Source organism: Schistocerca piceifrons, chromosome X (genome assembly GCF_021461385.2).
Source record: "Schistocerca piceifrons isolate TAMUIC-IGC-003096 chromosome X, iqSchPice1.1, whole genome shotgun sequence".
Classification (NCBI taxonomy): domain Eukaryota; kingdom Metazoa; phylum Arthropoda; class Insecta; order Orthoptera; family Acrididae; genus Schistocerca; species Schistocerca piceifrons.
In genome coordinates, this window is record NC_060149.1 from 335,055,801 (window position 1) to 335,083,719 (window position 27,919).

At 42.4% G+C, this 27,919-nt stretch overlaps 4 non-coding genes across 4 annotated transcripts; 2 read left to right on the forward strand and 2 right to left on the reverse strand.

The window, feature by feature from the left end:
* Nucleotides 1-9,064: 9,064 nt before the first annotated feature.
* Trnas-cga lies at nt 9,065-9,141 on the reverse strand. Its single transcript has one exon. It is a non-coding gene; the product is annotated as a tRNA-Ser (tRNA).
* Nucleotides 9,142-9,302: 161 nt separating this feature from the next.
* Nucleotides 9,303-9,379, reverse strand: Trnas-cga. Its single transcript has one exon. It is a non-coding gene; the product is annotated as a tRNA-Ser (tRNA).
* Nucleotides 9,380-9,427: 48 nt separating this feature from the next.
* On the forward strand, nt 9,428-9,504 carry Trnas-cga. Its single transcript has one exon. It is a non-coding gene; the product is annotated as a tRNA-Ser (tRNA).
* Nucleotides 9,505-9,728: 224 nt separating this feature from the next.
* On the forward strand, nt 9,729-9,805 carry Trnas-cga. Its single transcript has one exon. It is a non-coding gene; the product is annotated as a tRNA-Ser (tRNA).
* The last annotated feature ends 18,114 nt before the right edge of the window (nt 9,806-27,919 follow it).

Below are 27,919 nucleotides of genomic sequence, written 5' to 3' on the forward strand. Positions count from 1 at the left end.
GTAAGGAAGTCAAGGAATTTGTCCCTTCCATGGGGCCAGATCACGAACGTGTCATCCACATAACGTAGAAAACAAGTAGGTTTCCATTTGGATGACGACAAAGCTTCCTCCTCGAAGCAATCCATATAGAAATCCGCGACCACAGGCGAGAGTGGGGTCCCCATTGCGACTCCTTCTGTTTATTCATAGCATTCTCCATTAATGAGAAAATATGTGGAGGTCAGAACGTGCTTGAAAAGGTCAGTCATCTTCTCGTCAAATTTCTGTGCGATAAACTCAATTGACTCTCGAAGAGCCACCGTAGTGAATAATGAAACAACGTGACAACTCACCAGGATATCTGAGTCTTTCAGCTTGAAGCTGTCGAGATGTTTTACGAAATGCACAGAATTACGAACGTGATGAGGGCATTTACCCACATAAGGACTTAGTAATTCTGCCAGGTATTTGCCCAGCAAATATGTAGGTGCCCTAATGTTGCTGACAATTGCGCGTAACGGCACCCCTTCTTTGTGGACTTTCGGGAGTCCATAAAGTCTTGCCGGTACAGGTCCGTGAGTGGAGGACAGACAGTGCACACCATCGGAGATCGTTGCCGAGAACATCAAAGACGCACTCGACTTGGGTGCCCCATCAAGTGGGCGGTCGCAGAGCACTGTTTGTCCGAAAATCACGAAATGTACACCAATATACCAGGGTCTTGGCTCAGATATCTAGATACCGGGACAGCGTCGTTAGAGAGGCTATCGAAATTCGTACCAGGGACGGACTCAACCGAGATTGCGGCTAAAACCTTAGCAGGGCATGGGAACCAGCACTGAGTTTAATTAAAAAGACGCTCAGCAAAGGAAACGAACGGGTGACTAGGGAGCCGGCCGGAGTGACCGAGCGGTTCTAGGCGCTTCAGTCTGGAGCCGCGCGACCGCTACGATCGCACGTTCGAATCTTGCCTCGGGCATGGATGTGTGTGGTGTCCTTTGGTTAGTCAGGTTCAAGTAGTTCTAAGTTTTAGGGGACTGATGACCTCAGATGCTAAGTCCCATAGTGCTCAGAGCCATTTGAACCATTTTGCGACTAGGGCGGACGAGGCAATTACACCGACGCCACTACAGTCAGCTACCACTGACGCGTGGGCGCGGACTGCGGTTAGGACACCTCGTTAGGGGAGGGGATTTAATACGGCCGCCCGCCCTCACTAGCTCAGTTCGTCAGCGCACCTGACGATGTCGACGTGCCTGATGGCCGAAATATTGTGCTCCTTGGACACTATGGACCGGCAGTACACCCGTGGACTGTTCGAGCAAGAAATACGCAGGGAGAAACTGAAGAATCACACTTTTTATCTTTCTTATGTAGCACCAGGACTTGTATAGATTTAGCGTCAGCAAACTGAACTTAGTGGGTTACACACTGTTTTTGTTTGTAACAGATCTGAAGATGGCAGTAACCGAAACCGATAATAGGGAAATGTAAAAATTTGTTTGATCAAGGCGGACCTGTAAAATAAAGTGCCAAAAATTAGATCACGGACTTATTTTCAGACTTAGTCTTCAATTGTTAACCGCATTTAACTATGGTCTTAATTTGTTCAAGTTTGTAGTACAGATCTTTACAGATCTTTCCGACTTGAAAAGTCCTTTTTTTTTTTTTTTTTTTTTTTTTGACGTTATGAGGAGCATCATTTATGCACTAGAAAACGGGGGCTGAAACAGAGTATAGTCTAATATGGCATTGTGTTTCGTTTGTATTTAATGAACGGGTGAAAGGAGTGGAGGCAATTCGAAACAACTGTGCCCTGTATGGAGTGAACGCTATCAAGGAAGTCAAGTTGTATCGCTTGAAGTAAGAGTGTTTTGAGATAAATCGGTCATTACATTCAGGAAGACAACATACTAAGGTTAAAAGAAAGGAAGGAGGATTTCATTAGAACGCCTCGTCGATAACGAGATTAGACGCAAAGAAGAATCTCGAATTTTAGATGGAAAAGGAAATCGTCTGTGCTGTTTCAAAGTTTTGATCCTGGAATTTAAGGAGGTCGCCGTGAACCTAATTCAGTGCGCCCTGATGGCGATTAGAAGTACTGTATAGTTACTTCATAAGAAGAAGGTAGTAGATATACCATAAACGATGACCTGTATACATATGCAAAATGTATCATTATTGATATACATCTGGTGGAACAAAAAAAAGAAAGGTTCAAATGGCTCTGAGCACTATGGGACTTAACATCTGAGGTCATCAGCCCCCTAGAACTTAGAACTACTTAAACCTAACTAACCTAAGGACATCACACACATCCATGCCCGAGGCAGGATTCGAACCTGCCACCGTAGCGGTCACGCGGTTCTGGACTGAAGCGCCTAGAACCGCTCGGCCACAAGGGGCCGGCTTGTGGAACAATGAAGATGTTTTGTGTTACGGACTGCTTCACTGGTATGTGTCCTTCGCCGTTGCCAATTGTTGCTAACAAATGAGACAGCTTGGAGTCACAGAGAATCAAATGCGAACTGGAAGACAACATGCATACTGCACGTGTTCTATTCTTGCACCCACGTGTCCTTACCTTTCTCGACCCTTATCGATCAGCTACCAAGAAAGTTAATTTTTGTTTTCTTTTCGTTGTTTTGATTTGGGGATTGCTCTTTATCTGTGAGTTAATTCAAGAATCAGCAGCTCGCTACATGTGTCGAATCGAAACACTACCTGCGCATCGTCAGACGGTTTTCGATAACGTGGTGGAATATATTGTTGACAATTTTTGTGCTATCTGAGTCTCTTTTGTTCAATTACCTAACGGGAAAGGCTATTAACATGGACTACGCTAATACAACTTTTGCCTCCTTATAATACGATACAAGGAATGGCTATCTTAGTTAAACATGACATCTTTTTCATACTCAAATAGCTTTACCAGACTACGACGTACAGGGTGACAATTATTGAACTACACGAACAAAGGTAAATTAGTTACAAAAAGCAAGGTGCACGCACTTTATTCAACACGTAAACGTCACTACAGTTATTCAGATATAGGTTATGACATGTTCGATGTGCCTGCCGTCATTGGCGATGATGTGGCGCAGTCGAATAGCGAAATTCAGCATGGCTCGCTGAAGCGTCGGAATATCATGCTGCCGATGACCTACTGAATGGTTGTTTCCAGCTCACCAATGGTTTTGGAGTTACTACTGTACACTTTGTCTTTAATATAGCCACACAAAAAGGAGTTCATGTGTACAGATCCGGAGAATATGGCGGCCAATCAAGGCCTATGCCAGTGCCGTCTGGGTACCCCAGAGCCAGAATGCGGTCCCGAAAGTGCTCAATCAGGATATTAAACACTCTCCTGCTTCTGTGGACCGAGCTCAATCTTCCATGAACCACATGTTGTTGAAATCAGGGTCTCTTTGGATAATGGAGATGAAATGATCTTAAAAAATCATCACGTACCGTCGGTAGTCACCGTGCCGTCAAGGAATATTGCACCGGTTATTGCGTGACTTGATATTGCACACCAGACAGTCACATGTTGAGAGTCAAGAGAAATCTTGATAGCGAAATGCGGGTTCTTAGTCCCACAAACATGTCGATTTTGCTTATTGTCGAACCATTCGTCGCTAAATCAAACCATAGCGCGCATGCTAATTCCCATCGTGTCTTGCGGCTCACCATGCAGTTTGAACGTCATAACGCAAACCATTCATGATGATTTTATTTCAAATAGTTCAATAATTGTTGCCGTGTAAATATGACATTTTCGCTGTGAGAGTAGTTGCTGAATGAAGCAAAGTTGACAGAGTATTCCGCGAGACGAATTACTTAACAGGTTTGTGTATTATTATTAGCAGGTCTGCTATATTTTATGTTTCTTATCTTTAGAACTACTATTCACAGAACGTAGTGAGACGTGTTATGATGACATAATTTGTAGAGATCTCGTTCTGAGTTCTATTTAGCTGTTTGTAGTTCTGTTACAGAGGAGGTCGACTGCTATTCTCGCTCCATTTTGGAACTGAGAGCTACTGCCTCTTACTGTTTACAGTGGGTCGACATTTTCATGGAGCAGTGGACCAACTGCAGCGTTCATCTTCTCCTCGTTGCCCTTGTGATGGCTGATTATTTGCAACGCAACGTAGACCTCGAGACTAGTTGTAGTTGCTGCGTGAACGCAATATCTCATCTCTGTAAACACCTATCTGGTAAGTCGATGACACACCAAAGTTGAATTCATTCACTTTCCTTGATCGGTCTGCTGCCAATAAATAAAGTGTATCTTGCAAGATAATTCTGTCATTTCAGGAAGTAGCGAAACTATCACAGCATCACCAGACATGTGCCACTATTTTACATTACCCTATTCTTTTCGTAGCAGGACCATAATACATTGTGTGATCAAAAGTATCCGGACACAACCAAAAACATACGTTTTTCACATTAGGTGCTTTGTGTTGCCTCCTGCTGCCAGGTACTCGGTATCAGCGAACTCAGTAGACATTAGACATCGTGAGAGAACAGAATGGGGGGCTCCGTGGAATTCATGGACTTTGAAACTGGCCAGCTGATTGGGTGTCACTTGTGTCATACGTCTTTACGCGAGATTTCCACATTTCTAAACAATCCTAGGTCCACTGTTTCCAATGTGTTAGTGAAGTGGAAACGTGGAGGGACACGTACAGCGCAAAAGCGTACAGGCTGACCTCGTCTGTTGACTGACGGAGACCGCCGACCGTTGAAGAGGGTCGTAATGTATAATAGGCAGACATCTATCCAGACCATCACACAGGAATTCCAAACAGCATCAGGAACCACTGCAAGTACTATGACAGTTAATCGGGAGGTGAGAAAACTTGGGTTTCATGGTCGAGCAGCTGCTCTTAAGCCACACATCACACATCAGGCTTCACGAACGCAGTCTCAAACAGCGTTAGCTGTAGTTGGTTAGTTTCGTAGCCAGTTCTCTGTTAACATTCTGGCGACCTCAGCCCAGATGTTTTCCATAGGGTTCGTATCAGCAGTCCATGGCGACCAGTCCATGACGTTGACGCCAATCGTGGAGAGCTACTGCTGAACGAATGCTGACTTGTGAAGAGGAGAAAAGTTCTCTTGCAAGAAATCCATCCCCACGAGGAACTGATAGCCGCCCACTTCTTCTCGTCGTAGTTACATATTCACGTCGATGGCGAGTCCCTTGCGACCTGTAAAAGACTCTTGGACCATCGTTCCTGTTGGAAAACACCTTCTCGTCCGTGAAAATGACGTTCTCCCATGACGCACTCAGATGGAGATGTGCAACTGCCAGCCGGTATCTTCGCTGAACTCTTGTTTCACGGCGGATCGTCGTGTGTGCAGTCCAGCGCCCCTCAACCTTCAGTGAATGGCGTCACCTCTCCCGCCACAACTGCTTGGCGTTCAGAAAGGGATTTTCTCTGCCTTAGACACTAGCTCCCTGCCCTCCTGGTGTGAGCTCACTCTCTTCCTGCCTGAGCCAGGAGCTTTGTTGCTAGTGCCTCTTCGAAGGTAGTTACTCCACCATCTCATTACAGTGGTATGTGGCACGCCATACCTTCTGTCAGCCTCTGTGCTGGAACATCCATCATCTTCAATAAGAGCGATGACTAGAGTTGATCTCTCCCAGTGAGACATTGCAATGGACGTCCTGAAGTGTATTTCTGCTTTCCACTGTTATTCTGATTCCACGAGAGATGCACTCCTAAATTGTTAGCTCACTCAAGAAAGGCATTTCCTGCAGAAATACCATCGTCCCGCTACGACTATGATAGGCGCATGACAAAATAGTGGAACGTATCTCGTGATGTTATGAGAGTTTTGTTAGTTCCTACAATGACAAAGAATTATCTTGCAGGATTCACTTCATATATTCGCCGCAGACCGATCAAAGGATCTGAATGAATTCCACTTTGGTGTGTCATCGACATACGAGATATATGTTTACAGAGAGGGGAGATTACATTCGGGTAGCAACTACAAATAATCTCTATGTCTACATTGCGAATAATCTTTATCAGTCATCACAAGGGCAACGAGGAGGCAATGAACACTGCAGCTGGTCGACTGCGCCATGAAAATGTCGACTTGGTCAATATAAACATATAAGAATTGCTACATTCAGCAGTTGAGAACAATTTTGCACTGACTTTAATCAATTTCTCAACCATTGATTGATCCAGCACTAAACTGAACATGGAAGGAGGAGAATATGTGAAGTGGCAGACTGAATGAATGCCAATTTTGCACCTTACATGAAAGATTTTACATGTCGTAAAAGTAGAGGAATATGTCACCTGACATACTTCGGCAATAACAAGCAGATTTGTCTATTAAAATATACAGCATGTAATGCAAAGGGATGACACTCAATTCGACAGTATTAACACACTGAACCCTAATCCTGCATGTCAACAAGCAAAAGGTGAAAAAAGATGCTGGAAGAAATATTTGGGGGCAGATGAGTTTCGCCGTTATGGCCCGAATACAATGGAACACTTCTAAAAAGGGGTTGGTAACCAGTGGCGAGAGGGACAACGAATGCGTCAGGTGACACATCGAGGGGAGCAGGTAGCGAGCCAGCGCTGCTTGCGACAGTGGAATTCTTTAGAAAACTGTATTGGGGAATTTCCAGATGGATATAAACAGACCAGCTATGCAGTCGAGCATGTGAAATGCTCGTGGTACGCTCCTGATGTACGTGTGTAACTTTGAGGCATAAGGAGCAGGCACAAAATGTCTGATTGGCTGAAATAAACTCGGAAGGAGTAGAAAGAGGCGATATTTCGACACAGTTTAAAGGTAGGCTCTTTGCGACTGGAAGAGGTAGTTTCCACAAAATAAAAGGATCGCTCCCATTGGTCTGAGGAAGACATGACATGAAGCACGAAAGGACGCAGGTGGGGGACAGTTTGCTACGAAAGACAAAAGAACGAAAACTTCGAGTACTCTCTTCTGAACCAGTGTCAAGTGTAGAACAGGCCGCATCACGCTCTGTACGATGCCAAAAGAGGTATTTTGTGTGAACACTGCGTTCACTTTGGCTGACATTCAGCTAGAAATTAGCAGAAGAGTCTTTGAGATCCGATAGCGGAGAAACGAAACAGCCACGTTGTTAATTGTTCTTGCGAGCATTGAAGTATACACACTGCACCATCTATGCTCGTGTATATCGCCATATTTCCCAGACTAGGTGTGGGTGCGTGTTTCATCGTGTAAGGATAAATTTAGGACAGTTTCACCTGACAAAATCAATAAAGATATTGATTAGCTTTTTGTAGGATTTTCAGAGTGCGAGAGCAGCCATGCAGCCGACAGCATACCACAGCTAAAAGGTAATTGCTGCTGACAGAGCCGTAAAAAAGCTTGCGTCCGCCGTGAACTCGAGCAACTTCGAGCAATCTTTTGCTCATCCTGTCACAAAAACTAAATATCCTCTGTAGACTTGATTGTCATCCTAAACACTACAGAACTTAGAACCGGATTCGGATGATTTGTCGTAATATTGGCCAACTTCAACTTAGAGTACTTTTTATTTGAATTTGATATTTTGTGTCCAGAGTTACTTCGGCTAAACAGGACGTAAGGCGTTATCTTGACAACTGACCTGACATTGCCATGTCACAATCTATGTAAATTCGTGTACTTGTTTGACAATAATTATGAAATTAAACAAATTGTTTGCAGCTGGACACTAATGTGCTTTGTCCTAGAATAAAGGTCCACTCCTGATCCCAGGTACTGATTCTATGGACGCTAACGCACTCACAGGGTGTTTTCGCTGATGTCTCACAAATGTGAAAAGGAGTGTAGTGTTAGACAAGTAAAGAACGCAGGAATGTGCTTTGTTTCCAAATCAAAACGACATTAAACGTGTCCATTCGCTACTGTCTGGAACAGAGTTGGATTAGTTTTGGTTGTCAGAGGTGGAAGTCGCTGTTTTTGCAACTCTGTCTCTAATAAACTTTCTTACACTAGTAATGTTATTTTATCTCACGAAACAGTGGTCATGTAAGATCATACAGTGTTCATGTATTGTTTTAAATGACGCTGAATTTTGGAAAATATTGACACTGTATTGGCATTCGAGCTCCGATTTCCATTCTTATCTGTATTGGAAACCTTCGAAATGATAATGTCCCATCATTTCGTTGTTTCCTCACTATGACATACTCCTCCAGTTCTCTACGAACGCACGATCCTAGCTACTAGTGAAAGAGACTTTGATAGCTGACTTGGCTGCGTGCGTGGTTGGAGTCCCAGGCAGCACAGAGTTATTCGTTGCGTTACCTGTAGCCGAACATGTGCATATCTCGCTACTGGTGAACAAACAAGAAATGTTTTATGTCTATTCGTAGCTACAAGACAGTAGGCGTGTTCGGAAGGTGGCGTGTTCGGATCCCTGCCGGGCTAAGATCATTCGTATCTTCATTCCAGGTTCCAACATCACTTTATTGACAGACACATTGAACATCTGACCTAATCGAAAATCTGAATAACTGACTGTGCGAAGAAAAGCGATTTTTGTATTATCAATTGTATAAATATATCCTTCGTCGCTCGCGTGTGGTTACGTTTTTTAAGTATGTTATCATATGGTCATTTTTCTAGGGTTTATCCATAATGTTAGGCGTATTCAAAAACAAAAAATTAGACTTAGTACAATCAACAAAAATTAGTGTTTATGAAGGGAGCAGAGACGGGTTTTCATATATATGTACATATTTTCATAAAATTGGTAAAAATAACGGAAATTTAATCATGAAATACCTAAGAAAAGCCACATGGCGCAGTTTTTGTGTTTCATTTTGTTTAAAATATTTGGCAAACAATTTTTTTGTTTGTTACTGCTACAGCATGAATTCGTTGTAATTGTAGTAACTCTCGGTACCTAAATCTGTTCGTTTTCCGAACCACTTGAAACTTGTTTCCAGGGTTTGAAATGTTTCGTCATGAGACGGTTCATCATCATTTTCTGTAAATACGTTTTCTTCCAGAATGAGATTTTCACTCTGCAGCGGAGTGTGCGCTGATATGAAACTTCCTGGCAGATTAAAACTGCGTGCCCGACCGAGACTCGAACTCGGGACCTTTGCCTTTCGCGGGCAAGTGCTCTACCAACTGAGCTACCGAAGCACGACTCACGCCCGGTACTCACAGCTGCAGAACTAGCACTCCTGAAAGAAAGGATATTGCGGAGACATGGCTTAGCCACAGCCTGGGGGATGTTTCCAGAATGAGATTTTCACTCTGCAGCGGAGTGTGCGCTGATATGAAACTTCCTGGCAGATTAAAACTGCGTGCCCGACCGAGACTCGAACTCGGGACCTTTGCCTTTCGCGGGCAAGTGCTCTACCAACTGAGCTACCGAAGCACGACTCACGCCCGGTACTCACAGCTGTGAGTACCGGGCGTGAGTCGTGCTTCGGTAGCTCAGTTGGTAGAGCACTTGCCCGCGAAAGGCAAAGGTCCCGAGTTCGAGTCTCGGTCGGGCACGCAGTTTTAATCTGCCAGGAAGTTTCATATCAGCGCACACTCCGCTGCAGAGTGAAAATCTCATTCTGGAAACATCCCCCAGGCTGTGGCTAAGCCATGTCTCCGCAATATCCTTTCTTTCAGGAGTGCTAGTTCTGCAAGGTTCGCAGGAGAGCTTCTGTAAAGTTTGGAAGGTAGGAGACGAGGTACTGGCAGAAGTAAAGCTGTGAGTACCGGGCGTGAGTCGTGCTTCGGTAGCTCAGTTGGTAGAGCACTTGCCCGCGAAAGGCAAAGGTCCCGAGTTCGAGTCTCGGTCGGGCACGCAGTTTTAATCTGCCAGGAAGTTTCACGTTTTCTTCCGTTTCATCTTCTTGCATTTCCTGCTGTTCGTCTGCCTGCAATACGTTTACAAAATGTTCTGAAAAACTTCTTCATTATTGTCACTAGTGAGCCACTCTATCATACCATCAGCATCACATTCCTGGGATTTTTGTATGTTTGTCATTCGTTCATTTATATTCTCCAAAACAGAATTAACGGTATCGGTTATAGAATTCTTTTACTCCCGTTTTAGTATTCGGTTCCAAACTTCGTTGACAGTCTTCCTTTTATTCAAATCCCACGCATATATAACCATGTAATAACACTCATTTAAATTCATTTCCTTGGAAAATGACGAAATTGCTTCTACCTTTTCTTCATAAATCGGTAACAATTACGTTATAACGTTTTCTTTACTTCAGAGTTAAATGTGTTGTCACACCAGTAAATGACGTCAGTCATTTGAAGTTTTTTTTGGGGACAACCAACCCCTTTCTGCAGTGGATTTTTAAGCCTTCTTTCTGCTTTTAGTTTCTACAATGTTTTTTGAGTTTCGTTCCCATGTCTGCTGGTTTCCATTTTCGGTTTTTACTGTTTCCCAAGTCACCGACCGGGCGCTAATGACCATAGCAGTTTTGCGCCCTAAAACCAAAACAAAAAAAAACAGTAAATGAATATTTCGGTGTTCTTCCATGCGCTGATTTTGATTTAATAGGATTTCTGATGAGAAGCAAAGGCACTTTATTAGTCCAGAAAGCATTTCCCAAACTAATATTGTTACTCACTCTTCATTAGTTTTATATCCTGAAGCTGAAGTTTCTCGCCGAAAAGTTAAAAATTTTAACGGTAATGTCCGCAGCTCATGGTCGTGTGGTAGCGTTCTCGCTTCCCACTCCCGGGTTCCCGGGTTCGATTCCCGGCGGGGTCAGGGATTTTCTCTGCCTCGTGATGACTGGGTGTTTGTGTGACGCCCTTAGGTTAGTTAGGTTTAAGTAGTTCTAAGTTCTAGGGGACTGATGACTATAGATGTTAAGTCCCATAGTGCTCAGAGCCCTTAACGGTAATCTGTTACATCAGCGCTGTAAACAAAGTCCAAGTCATAGTCATTTTCGTCCAGTTCCTTTGTAAAACCATCTTTAAGATAAGTTGCTGCATGTACGTTTGATGCCATTTTTTCACCTTGCATTTCCAATTCGTAAATTTCGTGACGAGATTTAAAGCAGTCATCCGTTACTTGCAGCAAACAATTCGTCAGCTATTCTTTGTTTAACTGCAAAGCTTTTCCACAGAGCACAGTATCAGATATCGGCTGCCCAGTTGATGTTTTTTGTAAAATCCCAAAAATACAAAGCTTCATTTTTCAATGTCTTCATGCCTTTTTAATGTTTACTCTTGTCTTCACTATCAGTTTTGTAGGTGGATTTCAAAACTGAATCGGTATTACACTTAATATTACTTATCGTAGAAGTACTTCGCCATCCTTATCTGTTAACGTACGCCAATTTCTCCTTTTTTTTAATGAATCAGTAATATTTGTTTTATATTTAAGCGATAACGTCACCATTGCTACATCTTGATATTTTTAAGGACAGACACGACACGGCGCAGCGGCGTAGCCACTGGCAACCGTCTAATTGTAACAAAAATGAAACCAGCGGGGTAGCGATCGGACGGTTCATGGACGGGTACTGCATGCGCGACATTTTCGTGAATGCACGGACTAGACTATGATGATATTTGGTCGCGGTTGACATTCCGGATAATCACGAAACCGCATACCTGAGGTCTGGAATATCAATTCTCCACTGTACCATCAATAAAATTTCATGTCCACAAACTTACTGATTCTGTACTATGGAAACAAATATATAAAATATGTAGAACAGTTTTCCATGCGTGCAGAATGAAAGGCCTACATTTCATTTACTGCATGGCTACCACAATATTAGATGTTTACATACGTAATAATTACCAGCCTCACCCAGCAGATATAGAAAGTTGTAGGGCACTGGCGGTGCGGGTGCATATCAAATTTATATACAAATTAATTAAATGGATCAATTAATTACCCATCCCATCTGACCATAGCAACCCCCACCCTAAGGTGATGGGCCGGCCGAAGTGGCCGTGCGGTTTAAGGCGCTGCAGTCTGGAACCGCAAGACCGCTACGGTCGCAGGTTCGAATCCTGCCTCGGGCATGGATGTTTGTGATGTACTTAGGTTAGTTAGGTTTAACTAGTTCTAAGTTCTAGGGGACTAATGACCTCAGCAGTTGAGTCCCATAGTGCTAAGAGCCATTTGAACCTAAGGTGATGTCATGTGTTTTTGTCAGTCTGCACATGGTCCCAGCCCCCTGCCCCCCTTGTCACCACTCCTCCTCCTCCTTCCACCACTTACCCTATTGGAGCGAACTTAGAATTTCGACAGGTATTTAGAATTTAGGCGAACATTTCAAATTTTCATCAAAATTTCGTTGTCCTAGGGCGGTGCTGATGTCCCACCTCACACTCATCCAGGATGTGGCGGAAAATTAAAACTGGCGGTACCCTTTTCGGGACTACAACCCTAATCCTCATAGATAAAAAGCCCAAGTTCACCAGCATAACGCAGTGTAAAGTACACTAGAGGCGCTTAGAATTGGAGGGAAATTAAAAATGGCAGTGCCCTTTCAGGGACTCAACCATGTTCCTTCTGGATCGAAATCCCAAGTGCACCCCCGAAATCATGGAAACTGTCCAGATGAAGGAGAGGAAGGTTATGTTAATGTGCTTTATTTATGTTGGTCAAGAAAGTGAATTAAAGATTAGTCCTAATTATGTAATTAGTCATAAAGATCGACAATAATCACACAACTATATGCATAGTGCTACACAAAGACTGCCTAAAATCGCAATACTGCTCAAAAATTGACACTACCATACAGCAGGTGTCATCCTGCAGGAAAAAATTTCACAATATTACTCGAAACTAGTGACACTGAAACTCTGCCCTTCACCTACGAGCTTGTAGGAGAAAGGCTGGAGTGTAACGTACTACCTTTACACTTTTTGGCAGGAAATATGTTCAACTGACGAGATGCTGGTGATGGACAGAAAGGAGTAGCATACAGCAGGAGACATTATTTATGGCTGTTTGACATCAAAGTTCGCTACAGACGCCTGCTCGAAAATCACCCTGCAGTCTAGGTAATCGAGGCCAGTACTCACTACCACAACTGGTGAAAACTGTATCACTATTCTAATTACACATAAAAAATTTGTGAAAAAACCAGCACTCATAATGAACAAATCGTAATGCAGCACTTGTACTGGTGGTTGGGAGAAAAATCGTCGTAATAACACAAGTACTACAAAAACTTGCTGCTGTGGCCTCCTCGATGGGCGCTCAAAAACTAACCAACTTGGAGGCAGTCTTATTCGCCCCCCTGGCACCCCTTTACCCTCCCTCCCTCGCCACACCGTAGGTAGTGTTAGATTCCTGTTCTATCTTGCCGCTGGCGATGAACAGAGAGATCCTTCTGGTGGCACTCATTCACTCTCTCCAGTGTGCCGAAACCAATCACATATAGACAAAAGGTAAGAAGGGGATGCATCCTGTAATCCGTTCAACGTATTTCTCGGAAAGACTGGACCCCTCTGGAATAACAACGAAATTCTGGAGAACACTCCAGATCGCTTTTCAAACGGCCAGCTGTTCCGCAGAGTGCCTTTTGGTTTTCTGTGGCCCACTGTCACCTCTCAGAGCCACTGGCCACACCTGGCCATCCGCCGTAGCCCAGCGGACGAGGCAATGGCCCTTCGCCAACCCAAATGCATGTATAGTCAACTATTCAATAGGAGATAAAATTTTAAGCTATTAAAATTGGTGTCACTGGAGTAATATTTGGATGAAACACATCAAAGTTACTGAAATGAGACTTTCATACCCTATCTTTATGTGGCTTCTCGGTGCAATAGTCATCTTCAGGTAGTTAGGTGCGAAGGATCTCGATTTTCAGACATAGTTCTGCTTACTACAGAAAACTTGTACTACACGTGACCTGATGATGATTCGATTTGGAGCAGCCAGCAGTAGTCGTAATGAGGTGAAGTCGCAGAGATAATCGTTCATGCCCATACACAAAATATTTGTAAAGAACAAGGATAAAAGCGAAAAAGTCGAAAAGGTGACAAAGGACAAACAAAATCCATCGTTTTCAGGCCTACTATGACCCAGAATGAATATACAAGTAGACCATTTCAATCCATAATTGGAAATAACCTGGGCTAGAGATAAGATACAGCAAAAGTTTTGTAGGTGATAAAGAGGATCACACGTTCCTACTAACGGCTGTGTCCTTGAACGTGATTTTCAATTCAAGTTGATTTGGAGGTTGAACTTCTTTTTTCTTCAATGGGAACCCCAATATTTGATTTAAGATTTGAAAAGAGAGGCACATTTTATGTATAAAATGATGCTTTCTGAACAAAAAAATTGTTTCTTGTAGACTATGCTTAGTTCGAAAAGGCAATGAAAATCTAACACAATTTACGCGAATAGCCGTCTCGTTTATTTACTAACTTTGAATTACAAGAAGTAGCTATTAATTACCTCTACGTGGTCGTATTGCCGTAGATCAAGGCACAGTCTATTCGAGTGCTCTTGTACAGCGCCAGTGGCAAAGTGAGCGAGAAGGTAATCGTGTGGGACCGCAGCGCTCAACCCACGCGCAATGCGCGATGAGTGGGTGTTGCCAATGTCTGTGTGATTGAACACTGTTCTTGTTTCGATGCTAATTTGAATGATCAATTCGTCAAAACTGAGATTCTATTTTGCTTCATTTGGTGGAGTCACGTAGCTACAATTGGCGGCTACACTCCAAATGAACTCGTACGCGTGATTGTGATTTTAGGCGAGTGCCAGTGTCTTTCTGTGCACGTGGCCGCATAGTGTGATAGACGTTTTTCCAATAGACGACACGCAAAAAACGTCACTATTCGCGATCTCACAGATAAAGCCCGGGATGGACGACTAAATCGTATACGGCGTCGTCAGATAATCGCGTGGTAGCAGTTCTTGCAATAGTCTAGCTAAATCCTTGCAGTAGTTCACGTTAAATTCAAAGTGGACTAAGATTATTGAAGTCAAGGGTTCTCAGAATTCTAAGCGCGTGAAGATTTCATACTTACCATATCACGTTGACCGAAGAACTAAAGCTTCGGAAGTTCGAATAACACCTTGCATCTTGCCTTTGCGCCGTACAACAAGACGTCTTCATATTAGTAACGTTTTCATATGAAGCCACATTTACAAATACTGGTGAATTAAACAAGCGTAACTGTCCTTACAGGTCTGATGGTTATCCACACTGTTACAGAGCTGTTCACAGCCAACATCGTTGGAGCCTTAAAGTTTAGTGCTGAATTGTCAATGGCTATCTGATTGACCCCTATTTTTAATAGTAATGTAAATCAACATAATATTTAGAAACTTTGGGAGACTATTTACGTGGCTTACTTGCTGAATTAGAGAGTGGACAAATAATGTGAGTGCAATTGGATGATACACCGCCACGTTACTCACGAACTGAAAGGACATTTTTAAATGAACAATATCCACATCAATGGATTGGACGTGGTGGTCCCATTCCGTAGACTGTTTGCTCACGAGATCTGACTTTCAATGATTTTTATCTCTGGGGATATTTGAAAAATATTTGTTACGAGTAGCCGACAACGACAAAAGAAAACATAGTGGACCGTATCCGGAGAGCTTTTATGGCCATTCCAAGAAACGTCCTACTTTCCACAGTCGGAATTTCTTAAGAATGGTTAGTATCTGCACTGAAGCACATGGTGGTCACTTTGATCAGATGCTCAGCGGTTAATTTGCAGGTACAAAATGAAAGGCACGGGAACTCTTTTAAATCAAGCACCCCGAGGAACAAGAGGTGAGGGGGTTCACTCAGTGGGTTGGGCGACTCATTCACTGATTTGTAAATCAGTGATCTGAATTTCATTTATGTTTGTTCCGCCTTGCAAATGTCAAAATAACATTTGCGATGTATTTATTTTTGACAATAAACACGTTAATTAAAACTTGAAGTTCAAATATCCTTCGCTCTTTCCAAATTCGACGTCATAGATAGAGGTTTCCGTGAAACCAACCCCGACCTCCGTATGACCTTCGACAACTACCTGTAAGATCAATGTTATTGATAAACATACGTGACCTCTTTATGCCTCCTCCAATTTGTATATAACATTGTATTTTACTGTATCCCTCCTCTATTCCAATTTAATCCCTGCTATAACTAAATATATATTTGCTTATTTGCCTTTTATTGAACCTAGCCATGATCTTGAATAATGTATCAGTTCATATGTAAAATTCACCGCTATTTTCAAATCTTAAATCAAATATTAAGGTTCCATCACATTAACCTCCAGATAACCTTGAAATGTCAGGTTCAAGATCACGGCTATTAGTAGCACTGCGTGACCCTCTTGGCCACCTACAACTTTCGACTAAAACATTTTGCTGTATGTCATTTCTGTCCCCAGTTATTCCCCGTTAAGGATTAAATAGTCCACCCTGTAAATTATATTGGGCCTCGCCTTGCGATACTCGGGTGGAAAAGGAATCTGCATCAGCTCTCATACGCTACAGTGAAAGCATACAGAAGAAACTGTAATGTAGCGTAGCACAGCTGGAAGACGGGCAGGCAAGAACGCCTTCTTTAGCCTGCTTGGGTTGGGCATAACTTTGCTTGGATGGGAGTAAAGCAAGCTGCCCGTACTGCTGATAACTTGGTGCAGCTTGTCTGCTTGGAAACCACGCGAGCATGGGCAGTTTAAAAGCAGAATATGTGCACCTCTGATTTCTACAGAACAGCTCTCGTTCCATACCGCTGCCACCTCTCGAGTGTACCTTCCATCTATGAATACTACTACTTTTTCCAGCCACATAGCCCATTTTCTCCTTCATCGATAACTTATGGGGTGCCATGGGGCGTGTCATCAGGACTCCATCTCCACCCACCAATCTGTAGGACTTGCCCGTTCAGGTGCAAGCAACATGGGATGGAGTATCACATGACTAAAATATACCTCGACGCATAGACCCTCGTGTTCACAGCCATGATAATCTGATGCCATACTAGCACGTATATTTTGAGGCCATCTAGCGCAACACATGTTAGTCCTTCGAAGTTAAAAGTGTAATTACTTCGTATCTCTGGTACCATCTACCTACCTGCCTGCCAACAATGATCGCACTCGGCCTTGTCCTTTTGGGTGAGCTCTTTCTAAGACGATGAGTGTATATCTGCGTAGGGACCATGCTGGACACGCAGTGCTTTTGGCTTTGTTTTCCTGATCTTCTCACTCCCTCTCCGTGGACTATTGTTTTTTTTTTTTTTTTTTCTTCAGCCCACTTGGTTCTCTCAGTCTCTCATTCTCTGGCTGTACTGCCCAACAGTTTACCTTTTGATTCAATAGTTTCCTGTCTACTACTTTCCCTGCTTCTGTCTCCACTCTCTCGAGGTCCTTATAAACTGGTTGGATAAACTGTATACTCTTCAATTTCGTATATATGTGTAATTTTCGGTGTAAGCTTCCTTTTTAGGGAGTTTTTGAGTATATCCATAAAATTTCTGTCTCAGTATTCTAATGTATGCTGCTAAGCTTTAAGAGTTTCTCTGTTACTTGATGGTATTTCTTTCTGTACACGTCCTTCGTTGCTTCTGTACCAAGAATTTTCCTCATAATCCTTAGTCTTCCTTCAGGATGTTTTCTAGTTAGTCTTCCCTGTTGGGCATTAATGTTTCGCTTGCACACAGAGCTTCAGAGTTAATCACTGTTTTAGTGTCTAACATTTGTATGTGTGGACACGTACTTTTTGTTGTATATGTCATGCATTCCCCTGTCCACTCTTTTGAATTTGTGTAGTCTAATTCTATTCCCTTCCTTTTGTAGCACCGTTGGGTCTGTAACCTCATCGAGATACTTCACGCATCTAATCTTGTTGTGCTTCCCTACATTGTGCCTAATTTCTGAAAATTAAATTTAATGCAAATGAACATTTTTTCTTCTTTTCAAAAGAGATTTGTAGGCCAGCTTGTTCAGCTCATACTTAGAGGTCTTCTATGTCTGCTTGGTGTAACGTCATTGTCCGTTAGTAACGCTACATTGTTTGAGATACCTAAGCAATCCATCTAGATGTCATACTTAGTTCATCCAAGTTGAGGGGGCTTCAAGAGATTGTGGCTTTTAATTATTTTTCACATTCCCTAACGGCTTGATCTAGGGTGCTGCTGAAGAGAAGTTGTGATGGTGTATCTCCTGGCGAACGCCGGCTTTAATATTTCTCTCATAAATTTTACTTTGGTCTTTGTGTCCATGAATGTTTGCTTGATGAGGCTTACTGTCTTTCAGTCTAGTCCCTGCTCCTATAGGATGTCAAAAACAGCCTGTCGGTCAAACGAATTATATGCCTTCTTGAATAATGCTAATGCTTGCTAATGACTGGTCTGTGCGGACTGGCTTATATTTCAGTATTGTTTTAGGTTGAAGATTTGTTCTGCACACGGAAGCTCGAGTCTGGTATTCGCTGAACTTATGTTCAGGCTGTGCTTGCGTTCTTTGTCAAAGGTGGTGTGAATATGTCGTACGTCAGCTGGAGGAGAGAGATCCCTGCGTAGCTATTTACGTCTCTCCTGTCACCTTTCTTATGGAGTGGATGGATGACTGTGCACCGCCAATATCCAGGTAGCTTTGTATTTGCTAAATACCCGTGATATGGGTAAGTGCTTTGAGTGTGTTCCGTATTCGTGCTTCAGTAATTCCGTGGTGATACCACCTTCCACAGACGTTCTGCTGTTTTTGGGCTTAAGGCTATATTTGTAGATTCACCTTTCGTTGCTGCTTAAGGTTCTGGGTGGGTGGGCGACACTCTTATTTTGTTGCTATCTGATCCGTTTCCAATCATATAACTGTGTAGCCTTTCGCGACCAGAGTCTGTTGACACAAAAGTTTTTTGACTATCATAATGCAAAAAAAACTAATTAGATTTCGAAATTTATGACATTATCGAGTACAATGCTAAAAGCTGGAACATGTAAGTAACAATAGATACAGCAAAAAATTAGATGCACACTGATATAAAATTACGAGTTATTCACTTACTGCTTAGACCATTAACACGGCATGTCTGGTAAAGTCAGTCCAAAGCAGGTAAACAGGACCAGCACATTCCTTGAAGATGTAACTATTAACGTGACGTCAAAGAAAGTTGACTATAGAAGACATAGTAAATGTAGAACTATAACAGATATAAACTTACAAGCGTTAGGTGCCCTCTGACCGAACGTCCTTACCTTTGGAGGCGGCATTGTGTAATATTATCTTTGAATTTACATGTACACATCACATTGTTAATAATAAGAAGTGGAAACAGGTTACATAGCATGCAGAAATCCAAATCAACAAGGAACACAGGAAATAAAGTGCAGAAGCCAATGAACCGCACTTAACGACATAATACGTGCCAGTTATAATATAAAAAGTAATAAATGTAACAATATGAGTGGAAAACAGACCAATGAGCTACGGATACCGATGAACAGCACTTAACGATACAGTAAGCGCAGTTAATAATATAAAAAGGTTCTGAATATAACATTATGAGTGAGAACAAGCGGGGAGGGGGTAGGGAAGGTGGAGGAAATGGGAGGAGAAGAAATAGAACCGCGTTCTTGTTCTGGGGTACTGGAATAGGCCTCGATTGGCTGCCATATTCTCCGAATCTGAACACATGCGACTCCTTTTGTGGGGCTATATTAAAAACAAGGTGTACAGCAATAACCCCAAAACCACTGCTGAGCAGAAAACAGCCGTTCAGGTGGTCATCGAGAGCATTGATGTTCCGACACTTAGTGGGTCATGCAGAGTTTCGCTATTCGTCTGCGCCACGTCATCGCCGTAGATGGCAGGCACACCGAAAATGTCATAACCTAATCCGAATATCTGTAGTGAGTTTACGTGTCGAATAAAGTGCGTGCATACCGTAGTTTGTAACTGATTTCAGACTTTTTGCGTATAGTTCAATAATTTTCACCCTGTAGGTATGTGTGGGACGGAATAAAGGGGCTTTGGTGTCTCCATCTTAGTTTTTACGTTATGACGCGGTACGATACTCAGAAAGTCAACTGCCACACATGTTATGTGACATGTAAGTCATCGAAGAAAAATTTTTCCGGTGCCATAGAAAAACTTATAGGGTTACATTTAAAAACTGTCGGGTTTCATAATGCGAAAACTAAAAAGTTAGAAATTGCTTGCATGCTTCCATAATTTTTCTAAAATACCGCAGTAAGTTAGTGAAAACCGCACCACGACATTTTTATTCATTGTGTGTGTATTCTGGGTTGCCGTGGCGTAGCTAACACGTCCTGTGCTGTAAGCGAAACCCAGTGAGCTGTAGGGAAATGCAACAAGCCGGTGAACTGGGCCATTCGGTTAAATGATTAAAGTTTCCGGGCAGCGGCAGCAGTCAGCTACTCTGAAAGTTTTAACTAGAGGTGCTGCTGGCAACTCGAGTGCTGTCGTGCCCGACACATTCGCGGACCGTTACAGCAACGCATTTGTGCGCAAATCATCTAAAGCTGTTGCTGCTATGAAGAACTTCTCCGGTAAAGTTCTCTCAGCGTCCGCTTTTATCCGCCGTGTCCGTTATCACTGGGCATCCGTGGCATTTCGAAGGACGATAGATGACGCAACTGGTACTTTTGTGTTGCAGTAATGTGCTTTGTAGTTGGAGATACAAAGGCATAGTATTGCAAGACTAAACCTAGGCTCAAATGGTCAAACAAAAATGAATAAAGGCGCTCTGTTTTGAAAGGAGCGTGCAATCAAAATTTAGTTGATTTCTGCCGTCTCTATTGTAACTGCTATGATAGGAATTGTCGTTTCCATATTACCGGAGCTAAATTTGTCACTTGTGGCCCACAATATCAGAACTACATAAACCACAAAATACTTCAACTGAAAGACCAAGACTCTTGAATCGTGCTGTGCAACTCACAGTAATCTTAACTTCAGTGAGGTGAGACAGTTATTGCTCTTAGAGCACAGTCTACATGACTGAGTTAATGTTAAGTTTTCTGATGTAGTAGCCAAATACTCAGCCTTTTGTAATACATTGTAAAGAATGAATCGGAGGGAATGCTTAACGACAATACCAATGTCACATTTTTATTTTCATTTCATTCAAACCAAGAACATGTGAAGTGTGTTCATCTTCACTCTGCCAGTCACTATTCCCTGCTTGGCTGATGGTACTTTCCACTCTCTCACATTTATTCCAGAGCGGAATATGTAAAGACTGAGTGCCTATAGACTGGATATGCTTTTGTCAAGCATAGTGCTGCAGTTCGACATGGCATGGACTCAACAAGTCATTGGAAGTCCTCTGCAGAAATACTGAACCATGTTGTCTCTATAGCCGTATTCTCGGCACATTCTTGACGCAGTGGATCTCGGAATATTGAATTGCCTAACGATATCCAAAATGGAATGCACCATGCGTCTAGGTCCAGCTACCAGTCCGCGTTCAAAGTCTGTTAGTTCACATCGCGCTGTCATAATCACGTCGAAAACCATTTTACATGAATCAACTGAGTACAAATGACACCTTCGCTAGTGCACTGTCTTTTATACTTTGTGTAGGCGATACTATCGCCATCCGTATATGTGCATATCGTCACCTCAGTGCATCAATTTTCATCTTCTCGGTGACAATCTTTTGTGAATGAAATATGTGACCTTTCCTCGAGACCTTCTCTTTATACGTCACATGATGTCAACTAGTCCTACAGATCTTACCATTTCATCTCCCTCTACAATAATATCACGATAGCCTCCCTACAGTGGTCGATGGGAGATACTTCTATCGGCTATTCATCCTTTTCTTTCCCGTACCACTCGCTAGCGAGCAAATAAAAAGTGAATCTATGTCACTAACGTCTCTTGCTGTTTTGTCATAATTCTTACATAGGTTCTGAGGTGTGGGGTTGATCTATTATTCTGTTATTCTGCTCAACGGATTAATCTGAGATGTAGCCTTTACCCTGTGGCTCCTGCAAGATGCAATTTCCACCCTCACACTACTACAGAAGTCAGACAGACGCTCCTAAAGTTCTAAAGAGAAATGCCTGAAAAACTTTCAGCAATAAATATCTTCTGGAGGAAATGACACAAAAATTCACAAAATGTCTTACGTAAGTAGTGGGGTACTTGGGTACTGGAGTAATGCTAGTTAGTGTAAGAAAAACATGACACTAACGAAAGTTATTATTTATGTTGCAAAAATTCTGAGAAATCACAAAGACACTTTTAGTTATGAATTGAACAAGTAATATCCTGGTTCTTTTCGGAATGTGAAGTCACCTTTCAAGGATAGGATTCGCTAATGAAATTTCTACACAAAGTTTAAGATGCTTGTTGCCTTGGCAGAATGGCTGAGAGGCGTGCCTACTCAACTTGAATAATTATCCTTTAGAATGTTGCTAGGTACGGTCGAGGCTGTCGCGTGTGAAATGCAGTGAAGTGTACTGTTGTGGAGGAAATATGGGGCACGCAATAGCTGTAGGGCACAATACCGTAAGCTGCGATGACTGCTGTCTGCGCCGGTCGCTGCTGACAAATAAGATAACTCTCGTTCTATCTGGATTGACCTTAAACAATCAAACTCTCCCTATGCCTTGATGAAGTCAAGGATTCCTATTCGCCCCTAGTCTAACTATTGACGTGGTACACCGGTCAGATAACCAGTCCACCACGTTGCCACTCAAAATTCGCTCGCAGGCGTTTAACTATAACTCTGTCTGTTCACGCAGCACAATAAGTGTGTCGGCCAACACAGTGAACAACGCTTAATCGCAAGGACTCAATATAGAGTCGCCCTTTGATTCGCTCTTGACAGAGGTGGACTCGCATTCGGAAGGACGACGGCTCAATCCCGTCTCCAGCCATCCTGATTTAGGTTTTCCGTGATTTCCCTAAATCGTTTCAGGCAAATGCCAGGATGGTTCCTTTGAAAGGGCACGGCCGATTTCCTTCCCCATCCTTCCCTAACCCGAGCTTGTGCTCCGTCCCTAATGACCTCGTTGTCGACGGGACGTTAAACCACACTAACCTAACCTAACCTGATTCGCTCTCGACAGAGGTACTCTCCCAGTGACGTACTGAGGAGAGACTTGTTCCTCGCTCTTTCGAGTCCACGTACGAGCGCGCACGCTCTCGTTACGTGTTCTCGCTCCAAGAGCGACAACGGAACCGCGCCTCTCCACGCCAGACGTGAAGGGTCTCTTCCATTATTCCTTCAGCTCAAGACGTCAGAAATATCGTCTGCCAATCAGCATTGCTCCTTTAAAAAGGGAGAATGACGTTTCGTTTAAGGCGACCAATCCAGAAACCTACAGCTTTGGCGTTTTCTGTCTCCCTGTTAAAATCTCTGAAACTGCGTGCTATGTGTAAAGAATGTGTAGGCTCGGCACTCCCACACAATGTAGCGGAATTTGCTTTTAAGCCGAACACGGGGTTGTTCGCCCCTTTCCACTCTGGCCCACGCTGTCCGCTACGGACGGTCACCGGCTGACAAGGGCTGGGTCGTCCTCTGAAGGGCCTGGCGTCCCGTTGTGCGGCCTCTCCCCCGAACTAAAAGCCTCTGTGACCGTCGTGTTTGGAATGTGTGTGTGCAAGCCAGCCTCGAGTATTTCAACCACGGTGCGCTCACTTGTCAACTGCATATCGTTTACATGAATTCATACAACATTGACTTTACCTTATCAAGTTTGGACTCGAATGAAGCGTCTTGATGTGCGGAACATGATTGTGAGGGCGGAACATGTAAGCAATGAAGGTCAGGAGACGGCAGTGTCTTACAAGGTGTGACATAATAATTTTACGGAATATCTCGAATATTGGACCCTTAAACTCATTGAGCAGAGTCTCTTCCAAAGACGCCCAATAAAATTTTTCAGTTCATTTTTAATTACTCCAGAACATATCAAAACGATCGGTATTTATGTGTCATCTTTCCTTTCACTTCTGTCTATGATCTCCTATCATCTAGCTTGACAATAATCACAAATATACTAACAATACTCGACAACGTGTTCTTTTACTCAAGCTCCTTTGCAGCAGCGTTACATATTACTATGTTCTTTACCATCCATTTGCCCTCTCGGTATCTGATTTTGTATTTATACGTGATATCATTCTTCACAATTTTACCTCCAGATCTTTAATGGTTTAATGGGTGTATTTGATCTTAGCGATAGATTAATAGTATTGTACGCTGTTTTATCTCTCCCAAAGAATGTGTGTAATCTTCAATTTATTTGCATTAGGGCCCGATCACAGTGATTGCACTTCGTGAAGAGCATTTGATGTCGACGTGAGTGGATCTATTGATACGATATCTGTCTGTTCACTGAAACCTGTCGTCACCGCGACAGACACTCTCCCATCAATGAAGAAAACAACACTACACGCGGTTGTGTTCAAAACACTGGATGCACCAAGCCTGAAAAGGTAATATGTTCATTTATCTGGAGGTATATAGTTTTCTTCCAATTGCGTAGATATGACTTGATGTAATGAAGTGCCTCGCCTCTGTCTTACTCCAAAGCTAAGATCTTATATGTATTGACCGAAATGCCCCTAAGAACTCTAAGGCAGTTCGTTGCGATGGATTTCCTCTGAGACACACGAAAAACCTTATTTCTCGACAGCAAGAATCTCTGCTGATACAATGTTGATCGATTATCAACCTAAGCGTCGATCTGTGACCTGTCTCTACACAGAAGGTGCACGTAATACTGCCCAGGTTGATTGCCGTGTACCACATTGAATGCATTCCTGTATGACGGTCTGCATCTCAAAATGTTTCATTGCTCTTTATCCCATATAACATCTGTTTACGGATTTCATTCTGCCAAAATATGCGATATCCGGAGCAAGTTTGGAAGATGGCTGCTACTATCTTTGACTAGGGGCTTTTCGACACCGAAGCTCCTTGGTTCGCTGTGCTATTTTCGTACTTGTTGGTCACTCCTGGGAGACTGTCCTATAAACAAGGAAACGTGTAATATATTGTCTTATAAAGGTATGCTGTCCATCCTAGGAACACGTATAAGGCTCGTAGTATTAACATTTCCGGCAACACTGTTTGAAATACACCGTGTTGGGTCGCGTTTTTTTTCCTTTTTATTTTTTGTGGACTCAAAGAGAACAAAATCAAAGTTACTATATATATATATATATATATATATATATATATATATATATATATATATTACTTTGTGAATAATGTAAGAGAGGATCTTAAATTTTTTCGGTGGTGGCCAACGTTAACTGCTTCACATACGTAAAGCATTGGATTCCACAAATCTATTAACGGTGTAGAATGTCAAAAGCTACCTACAGATTTCGTAAGAAGAATATTTGGCGTATGTGGAAACGACAGTAATATTCACTAATAAACGCATTACAGACAATAGTGAACAATAGAGAATGAAACAGTATACGTTAAATAGGTACAAAATTTAAGAAATTATTTCATAAATGTTTTAAGTCATGAAGCATAACTAGCACCTCGAAATATTCTGCAACGCTTCACGGAACGTTATCAAGTTTGAATGTTCAGACGTCACGTGTTATATAGGTTGCTGCATGCTCTTGCTCGCAGGAATCCATGGTGAGCATAGGCTTGGTGATCATAATCAACGCTGGAAATTTTATTGTAATTCCTCATAGAATATCTTCCGACAACGTCTGTATCTCATTTTCAGACGAATGGCGTAAAACTGACATAAATAAGGCGCTAATTTACTCGCATTAAATAAATCTGTAACGATGCCGATAGTTTAATATTGTAATTTCCATTCTGTTAGTTGTTGAAGGCTGTCAAATCTGCTGAAATCCACTTACAATGTTTGCTTCTCGGTGTCACCGTTTGTTCTGGTTATTTTATTAATGGAGAGGGTTCCCTAGTTACTTATTTCGCACAACTAACGACGCTAGCTCACACGTGGCCTCTCCTCACGAGACACGAAAATACAGCCACTGGATGAGCTCTAGCGTTACTGCCGTAACGGCGTACTTGGATTATAACGGTACCGTGCGCCCAGCGCAGAGCAGCGCCATCAGCATTAAACAATATCGAACCGCGTTAACACAGTTACGAGCGATTATCGAGTACAAGTGACGGTCACTTTACAGAGACACGTGGCGCGTTGTTGTGTTTAATGCTCCGTTGCGCGATACGAGTTTGCTTTCAGCCATAAATCTGTCAGCGGCAGCTACTGAAGCTCACTAACGTAGCGCTGGCTTTGAAAATAAATATATTCGAACTTATGATGGCAGTAAAGTAGAGTTACTGATAGTAAAAATGTATTTTCTACTGTCAGAATTTTCCATACCAATTTTCAATCAACCCGAATTACGTCACATTAAAACTGTGTAAGGGATCAGGGATTAAACATAGGTCAGTTTGTTTTGGAGTTTATATTCTAAAGTCAACTCCTCGCTGTAACATTTAAAAAGTGAACTGCAAATAGCTTATAAACTGTTCAGTCGGGAGAGTCCCGAACCAAGAATACTCTAGTCCTATCAAAAGGATAAAAATATAGTTGAAAAAACTACACTAAGTGTCATTAAAATTCATAAGAGTTTATAAATGGAATGTTCTTTAAGGGTGCTTTTACCCCAGTTTGTCCGTCAAAGCATTAGCATGCGGAAGTACACCTATATGATTAACCACAACATCCAAGTGGAGACCGAAACAGAAGCAGTGATCTAGCTGAAGATTGAATCATTCAGCCAGTAGTCATGTTCTAATCATCTGGAACAGATAGAAGGAACCTTCCAGGAAATATCAGGAACTCGAGTATCAGTATGGTGTACAGCTGAGAACTCTCGTAAACGTTCAACTAAATTTTGTTATTGTAAACAAAGTTGCCGGCAATATTTCAAACTTTTCGATCCAAGTATCTGTGACTGAGCAGTCACAGTATTTAACTGGCACGTGGAGGATCCGGCTCTGCTCACGGACAATGCCATGAGGTATTCCTTGGCGGAGACACATCGGGCTCCAGTCAGCTCCGAGAGAAGTGCCAAAGAATTGTACGAAGGGAGCTAGCGGTACCGTGTTAGGTTTGTATAGCCTTTGCTACAATTAAATTAGTTGTGCCTATTTATAACATCACTTTTTTGGTATGTATGGCACGAGTAGTGATGTAAGATCAAGTGAAATTTACTTATTGTCTCAAGCAGTGACTGTGCGTGGCAGTCGTTCACACTGGATGCAGCCTTCTGTCTCCATTTTGTCGCGCAATTGCACACAACCACTGAGTCTTCTGTGACATATTTTTAGCCAAATTGTTTGAAAATTTAATGGTGCTGCAATATCCATGTAAATTAAGTTACGGCTAGGCTTGATTTACATTGGGATAGCACACAGTATAACAAACACACGAGCTTTTATGATATGTTCACGTAGAGTAATGATAATAAATATTTTGTTTCTTGTAACCAATAGATGTGTGTAGTATTTTCGTTTACTACGTTTCTAGGCTCAAAGCAATGATTCAGCCTCTTTCGGTGACACTGCCATGACAGTCAAAAGTATATCTATCGAATACCTCCAGTTAATGACGTGAGAAGTCAGCAGGAAGGGAATAAAGTTGAATGAAGAGGTTGAATCATGAAAATCTTCACGAGTACTAGAACTGTCCCAATCTTGGACTATAGTACCAGCAGCATTACGACTAAGGGAAATCACGAGAAACTGTAAATCATCGAAAACCGAACAACTTTTACCAAAATTTTAGGAGAAGTTATGTCCGAATTGAGGTACGAGTACGCCAGCGGATTATCACAACATGATGACAGCGATAACAATCGTCCAACATATATCGAACACTTAAACTAAGTTCAAAATAAGACCCAGTCCACAACTACCTTTTGGAAAATGAGTTAAAATTACAGATAAATCATTGAAAAGATATTGACGAAATTAAATAGGTTTTATTGAGGTGATAAGAGACGACTATGGGAAATGCAAGGATGTCACTGT